This window comes from Fringilla coelebs, assembly GCF_963513975.1.
Source record: "Fringilla coelebs genome assembly, chromosome: 1".
In the NCBI taxonomy this organism is placed as follows: domain Eukaryota; kingdom Metazoa; phylum Chordata; class Aves; order Passeriformes; family Fringillidae; genus Fringilla; species Fringilla coelebs.
The window spans coordinates 127367588-127376211 of record NC_140028.1 but is presented as its reverse complement, the minus strand read 5'-3'; positions in this window follow the sequence as shown (position 1 = coordinate 127376211).

Below are 8624 nucleotides of genomic sequence, written 5' to 3'. Positions count from 1 at the left end.
GCTTTTCAAATGTATCTTCTCTCTGTCTCTGTGGCAGTTTCAGAGTACACTTCCTAGCCCCAAAGATTACATTTTCTCCCTTTGATATTGATGGTCCAGAGCTACCACACCCTCTTTGATGTTGTATAAGAAACTATCTAGAAGCCTTTAGAGGTCCAGTGCTATTACATGTGGCCTACAAAACACTGGCCAGGTTTCCATGGCTTTGGAAACTGGATTATCCATGTACTTGACAGTGAAATCTTCCTGTGGTGTATTTCTTTTACAATGAAAGCTAGATTCCTTGTCCACTGAACGGTATCCTTGGTGAAAAAGAATATATGGACATTCTAGGGTTAAGGGAGGCCATGTACTGGAAAAAATGTGCTCCTTTTCAGATGAGTGGTGCCCTGATGCAGGACTGTTTATTAGCACAGGTGCTGTAGCCCACAGCTGGGACTGTGCTGTCTCCACGTGGATTGGTGGTGCTCTGCTCTCTCCCCAAGTCGTTCCCATTTGTCCTGTTTGCCAGGGCCGGGAGCTGGGTTGCTGTGAGCACACCCCATCTGCTCAGGGGGCAGATAATGGTACAGATGATACCTGTGCATTACGGAAATCCAGGGGCTCCCACTCTCCTTCTGCTCTCATTAGATAGTTTGCTCCAAGCTTCTACAAAGGAGATAGTTAATTAAGGGTAATTAATCTACGGTTGCAGTGCCCAGCACTCAAATGGAAACCAAACAGCAACCTATTTATCACTCTTTCAGACCAGGTTTATACTGAATCCAGTTAATATTGTTAAAGCTGTGGATTTAATTCAAGCTAGGAATTTGAACTTCCATGCTCAAGGATTTGCTTAATTTTAATGAGTGGTGCTCAGATTGAAAAAATTCTAAAATTGTATGTCTGTTTTGTCTAAGTACACTGTACCATGCTGGCGAAGTTTTAAGTAGCTGAACTTAAAATCCAACTGAATTACACAATTCCCAACTTGTCTCAAATTTAAATGTAATTCTCCCTTAAGACTAGCTGATCTGTAGAATCCAAATTTATTGAATTTATTTTACTGCAGTGTTTGAAATTTGTCAGGTAAGACAAACAGATTTTATCCTAAACAGTCTGTTGTTTCTGCGGAACGCATATTTCATACCAAATATCTAAATTTGCAAGCAATCTGAACTTGAAAAAAAAAAGTACATCTATGTTCTGATGTATACATAGATGCCTATGTAGCTAGCATGTGCTTGGCTGAGAAGAGTATTGTTCTTCATCTTAATACTGTCCTCCTCTGTAAAGACAAAAATAAGATCTGCAAGCTTCAATTTACCTGGGGAGCTGGGGTGATCATGGCCACCTTGCTGAACTTAAACACCATTGCTGTTTAAGTCAGGCTTCTGTCAGCATCTGAGAGTCTCCTTAAATCTATGCATAGAAATGAAACCATGGACATATCTTATGTCCTCAAGAGGAAGATGAATCTTCTGAAAATGTGCTTCTTACAATTATGTTTTATGATCCTATTACCTTATGAGTGGTACACTACATAAGCTCAGCACCTTTGAAAATAACATAATATATACTATTGACAGATGACAAGAAGCAAAAGATTTGTCAGCACAGATTTGTAAGAAGTATAGGATGAAAAGTAAAAGAGGGATCTATCAGTAGGGTAATTGGTTGACTCTCCAAAACACAAATCCCATTTTAAAGCCTGCTGAATGATGTTTGCCTAGCACTGCATGATCATCTGAGGCATAACTATCCAGGACTGATTTTGATCTTATTAGTAAACTCTGCCTTGGCATCCTGCAGATTATCTTAATTCATGTGTCATTTGTGGGTTTTGTGGATTTTCACACTCAAGGAAATAGAGCCACATGGTTCCCCTTAGTTTAATTTCTTTTTATATCCTCCAAATGTCCTTGCAGTCACTGCAAGTCTTGTATAGCTGTGAAGGGCAGTTTCACAATAGGATGTGAGGTTAACCAGCCTGGGGAACTGGACTGTCCACCCCCAAATCACAGCTCACTGGACCAGTCTGGGTATGAGCTGTTCTGCAGCTCTTGCCGGTTTACTGCCACTGCTGCTGACATCCTTGTGCCTTGTACACTTTTCCTTTTCAAAGACATCCCTTCCCTGTTTGTAACTATTCTGTCCTCTGGGATATGTGTCAATGAAATCAATCAGTTTTATTTTAGGTGGTTTATAGCTCTTAAATTCCAGTTTATCAGTTGGTGGCACCAAGGTAGTCTGTGTGTGTGCGAGGAGTTCTCGTAGCAATGTGGAAGGGCTCTGCTCAGGAGCTGTGATTCTATTGCTGTGAGTGTGATGTGATAACACAGCCTCAGACTGCAGCAAGACAAATCCTGGCGGCCTGAGAGAAACAATCTTCACAGGGAGAGTAGTCAAGACTGGAATAGATGTGGTGATGTTTGCTTACGTTGGTGCATTCAATTACATTGTAAAATAAGAATGGTGGTTTAAACAAAAAATATATATATATATCTTTGGTGCTGAATTACATGGTGTAACTTAGAGCGATGCTTATGTACCACAACAGGGCCCGTTGCAAAGCCTCCCTGGGGATCTTTCTGCACACTGCTTTGTGTGCATCCTTAGAGCAACACCCAAATACCAGCATTAGGTGTGATGAGTGCTACTCTCTACCAGCAACAGCTGACATTTCTTGCGGCAGGGGTGGAAGTTTAATATCTAAGATGAAAACTCTCTCCCACCTCCCTGTTATGTTTATGGAGTGCTGCATGGATAGCTGGCTGCTTTTGCTTGGCGAGGGTGATGTCAGATGCCTTTTGCGGTATTATACTGCGCCACGAGGTGGCACTGGAAGATTGCTAGAATCCCGCGTAATTAACACCATCACCCCGCAGTCTCTGACAGAGAAAGCACGAATTTTTGTATTAAATGATGTAAACCAAGGGAACTGGCAATTTTTTCTTTCTTCTGATTTTTGGATTCACTGAAATTTTTTTTAGTGAAGTTTTCTCAAGAGTGAAAGGGAAATGTGTCTGTGTGCAGTGTAGCTGTTGCAAAAGCATAACTAGACAAATTGACATCCCTTTGTTTTCCAACATGTATTCGTTAATACTGGCGTTCCTAACAGCTGTCTCTGTTTTTGTAGCGAATTGTTCATATCTCAGCAGCAACTGCAATGCAAAAGTGGGATTTTAATTTCCTCTGTAATTTCTTTGATATGTTGTCTGAAGCTTTCTCTTCCCTTATAAAGTTGAAAATCTATTTCAGGTTTTCCTTAAAGGTGAAAATTCTCCCAAGGTTTGTCTGCTTCTGATAAATTTCACAATAGTCTCATCCAAAATATCTCACTTGATTTTAATACCAGATGTAGGCCTGGGTAAACAAAACCAGTTAATTACTGTATTGCTATTACAGGTGAAATATGACACATTTTTGCACGGCTTTGCAAAGTATATATCTGCTTCCCATATTGCCACATTTCTTTCTGATCCTCTAAACAGTGAAAATATCAAAGCTGTTTTGTACTTCAGTGAAGTAACAAGATGTGGCTCACTTGGGTGGGCCATTGTCTAACTGAAGACTGTCTTTTACACCTAAGACTAAGAGAATGCCCTCAAGCTAACAAAGAAAATAAAACATGTTGGTGCCTTTTTAGTTCCAAGTACTATAGCTAAAATGTACAATCTTGATCATGAAATGTAAACAGCCTTCAATAGTTTAAAAAATATTCCTTGTTGGTCTTAAGACCTGACCACGTGAAATAATTTACTTGGGACTTGGAAAAAAATTGTCTTTACAGGTTCTTGTTGCTGCAAGACATATCCAAAGCAGATTTCTCACAAAAGCTCAACTCCACCTTGTTCAAAGGAAGTCTCAATACTTTGATTTATCTGGTGATGAGCGGAATGGGCACCCAAATTTACAGGTCTAAAACATGAAAGACAAATATGAATTTATGAATAGTTTCTTGATAGCTCATTTTGTCTTATAGGTAAAACAATATTAAGTTATTCATTATGAAAGGTAAAAAAATCCCCCTCAGGTTCTGCTACTCGCTGAGCTAGAGGCAAAATCAGTGCAGTTGGTAATTTACAAACCCACCATGAAGCAAAAACAATGTGAAAGGGTTCAGAGCTCCACAAAACACACTGAACACTCACTCAGAAGCAGGTTTCTTCCAAGCTACAGCCAGTGGCAGCTGTATTTGACATGAAGTGTCCCGTGCCTGAGCTCAGGCACTTCTGAGATCATTTGCCCTTTTATCAGATGCTTTCTTAAAAGAGAATAAGGTTCCTTTTGGACACAGCCATTCCAGTAATTTACCACCTGTGCTTCCCTTCCTGAGGTCAATAGAGCTTTTTAGTGCAGCATGTAAGAGCTGTAGCCCCAGCCTGGCTCGGTGGGTGGGTGAGTGCAGAGCAGCACACCCAGCACCCTCTGCCTGTCAGCCTGGCACCAGTGTGCCTGCCACAAACCCCCAGGGGCAGAGGAGTGGGTGGAAAGAGCTGCCCCCAGAGCCTTCAGTGTGATAGCTCCAGCACCAAGAAGAGCCTGACTGGGCATGCAGCCTGATGTCTTGCCCTGCCCTGCCTGGCTGCAGCTGCAGCCACTCCAGAGAGTGACAAGTGAGTTCTGGCTTCAGGACAGCTCTGCTGTTGGGTGTACACAGTCAATACAGGATGAAGGAGGAAAAAAAGAGGCAGAGGCAAAGATACTAAAGAGATCTGCCTTCGGTGAACTTAACTCTGCATCAGAGATTTTATTCCTGCTTATAATACAGTGAATGGAAAATAGTTGATTGCTGCTTCACAAGGTGTGGCTTCGCAGTATTGTTTTGGCACATATAATGTAGAGCCAGGATGTCCTGCCCTGGCAGGCTTTTGGGGTGAAATTTTGCCATTCCTCCTCATTCTCTGTCGAGTGTCCTTCTGCTCTGAATGCTCAAGGTTTATGCAGCTCTCTGACTCAACCCTTGAAAAGCAAACTGCTCCCAGCAGCCGAGGGCAGCTGCCCTGACCATGGCCTGGGCTGCAAGCATTCCTCCTTCCTTCAGCTCAACCAGCAGCCCAAGAAGCCTTCAGAGACTTCCCTGCTCTCTTCCTCACCATCACTGAAAGGAAGAAAACTGGCTTTGCAGACTCTCCCTTACATCAGTTTCTTCTTCAAGACAATTTAACTCTCATATTTTAGCTTTCTTGTATAAAGCCTTCCCAGCTGACATGGTACACATTGTGTTATTTTGCAATTAAAACCCATACTCATAGACAGAGAAATTTTAATAAAACTTTTTTTATCAAGTTTTATTATTCCAACAAGTGTTGCTGTCAGCTAATAATCCCTAGAGTGGACATCATGAAATATTCTAATAATTGGATTTTAATTAAGCAATTCACTTAGTCCTACATTATTTTTTGAAATCTAATTATGTCTTCTGCAAACTCACCCAAGTTGTGGTATTTTCTGGACCTACTATACAGACTTAGTACAGACTTCTTTCTTACTTTAAATTCTTTTTCTCCTCTTCTTATAGCTATTATTTCCTGTATTCCCACTGTAGAAAATTATCTAGATGTAATGGATAAAATAAAAGTGGAATGCAAATAAAAATGTCTCAACATAATTATGTAATTATAATTATATATATATATTCTATATATAAAATTATATTATGTTAACAATATTATGTTAGAAAAGAAGCTCCCTATGCAATGGAAGTTTGAAAGATTTTTACATATTAAATTCATTATTTCCCCTCCTCCTTGAATTTAAAGACATTACTAATGAGAGAATCCCATAGATAAGCTTGGCTGTAAGTTTTATTCATATAGATTATAATTTATGTCTTACCTCATCTCAAGCATTTTTTGTGCACACTGAGTGTCACCTGCAATAAGCCTTACTCATGTTTATATCACAGAAGCACTGATGGTCCAGACACAGCTGTTTCTACCTTACCTTTTAGTCTTGGATGCTAAATTCACATCTCACTCCAGCATGGTGTGAATCCTCACGGTATAGTGTCAGGAGCAATAGTTAAGAACACCATGAATACAAGGCACTTCTCTTGAAGGGATTGGAGTATTCCTGTATTTTTCCGTATGGGATACAGAGAAACATCACTTTGTGGTGTGCCTTTGACTGTAAGTAGGCAGAAATCAATGTAATAAAAATAAAAGTCTCACAGAGATATTTTTATATTTAGAAATAGCAATAGTACATACAGTCATATTCTGACCTTGAAAAATGGAAATAAAATGTGACAAGGGACTCTGTTTGTAGTATTTATACCAACCATAAAAATGCTCTCTTCAAACATGAAGATTTCCTTGAAACAAAAGAAATCTATTTAAAATGTGAAGAGGGGAAGGGATAAGAAGAGAAGGTCTGATGAGTTAATGGTTGGCAATATGAAGAACATTTCAATAAGATTATTTACATGAGTGATATGAGGCATCTGGCCCACACACTGTATGGTACAAATATAGAAAAGCTGTGGAGGCCATAATCTGTCATTGTAGTGCATATGCAACTCCAGCTGAATTCAGCTTGCATAGAGATAAGATAGTGGAGTTGCACATGCCCTGCATATGTACTATACAGTTTACAGGCTGGACACTTCATATCACTCATGTAAATAACCTTACTGAAATATTCTTCATATTGTCAGATACTGATTCATCAGACTTTCTCTTCTTGTTGCTTTGCTTCTTCACTCTTTAAATAGATTTCATTGTTCTCTGGCCCACCTTTGCCTTCTTTGCTTTGCTTTTTTTCCCAAGCATCTTATTTCCAAAATAAGAGATGTGGCCTCTATGAATAGGATTCCATGGGATATTTACTATTTCATAAATAACTGTCCATGTTTAGACAGGTTAGCTACATTGTGCAGTAAGTTTAGCACAATCATTTGATATTTATCATTATGGCATTGTATTTTCTTCTAGTGCCTCAAGCAATTAAACGATGTGCCCATCTTCCATTGGAACCTGTAACAGTTATTAATCACTTGCCATTGTCTTTGGATTTTCTGCTTGCGACCCTTTCAGTTCTTCAAGCCAGGACGCTATCTTTGCAGAAACAGGGAAGATATCTAAAGGCTAGAATGTATTTCCAAGCTTTAGAAATAGTCCAATTGCATTCTAAACTCTAATTGGTCTTTTGCAAAGTCTGTTACTAAGCTCAGAACTTGTGATTCTTTAAAACCTCACTAGCTGATACTGCTTTGATGAGGACCTTATTGTTAAAATTGCAAACTGCATCCAAACTGTTGAAATTAAAATTCGCTTATTCACTGTAAAAATCCAATATTCCACTTAAGCTGCTGCACCAAAATTACAGGATCAGATGAAAGTCAAATGACTGTATCCAAAAATCTTAAATGTCAGATTTTTACATGCATTTTATCATTTTATTCCCTTTGAAAAAGTATCACGTGTTCACAGGTGGAATACTTTGGAGTTTGCACTTTTTTTCTTTAATAATAAAAACGCTTAATCCAGACTCCTATGTACTCCTTACTCCTTTCTTCTGGAATGGCAGTGGAGAGAAGGAGCAATCCAAGCAGCATTTCTGAAGGAAATCTCAGTTCCATTGTAGTTAGAAAGTTTGTCCCAGTGGCCTCTGGCTAAGGAGGTCAGCTGAAGGGCAAAGAGAGAAGCCCTCAGTTAAGCCAATGAGACCTTGGAACAGTCTGAACCTTCAGTAAACAGATCTTTCCATCCTTAAGAACTTTGCCTCGAGAGTCTTCCCAACAATTCAAACAGATGCCACACAGATCAGGCTGTTTATAGGAGACCTTGCTGCATTCACAGGGCAAGGACATTTCAATGCTCCACAATGCTCCCCCAGACAAGGTATTAGGATCTGGATGAGAAAGACTAGGAGGGCCTTCTTCTGTTTGACCAGCTGAAGTAGTCTGTCCTGAAGGAAGGACTACTGCCTTGTCCCTCTAAGAGGAAGGCAGTGATCAGAACTTGGGTAAACTGAATCAAGTTCTACATAGAGTTGAATTGCTCCTTCCTGAAGAAATTATGTCTTCTCCAGGAACATGACCTACTGAAACCTGGCAGACTTTGCTTTTTCTGCTCCATACTAACCTGGCAATTTCATTTCTAAAATAAGAGTAACTGTGCTGTGTTAAACAGCAAGTTATTGCAATGATCAGCAGTATGCTCCACACAGTCTATGGCAAGTTTGTTCCATGCAAAGAGAGCCATATCTATGTAGCCATCTCTCTCTCATTATCTCTCATCTCTCTAGATTGTTTATTAGGTGTGGTTCTAGCCACAGACTTAGGGAGAAGTGAGAGTGGAAAAGATAGGAAGGAGGGAGTTGCAAAGGAAAAGTCAGCTGCAATTTTTTGTTATCCTTTTGAAACAAGAAGTCCCTAGGCAGCTTGAGCCTGCACTGCAACGCAGAGGCTGTCTGGAGGGGCAGGATGACAGTATGATTCCTCGCAGGCTGCACACTTTTGTTCAAAGCTGTGACATGAGCATTCTGCATGTCTAGCAGAGTGATGGTGCTGGAAGCATATGGAGGTGTCCATCTTCCAGGTGTTTGGAGCAGAAATGGCTGTGGGGGAGGGCTCTGGTGCGGATATTTCAAAGAGCACTCATTACCCTCCCCATTCTTTCCCTGCTCCCCTTTTATTA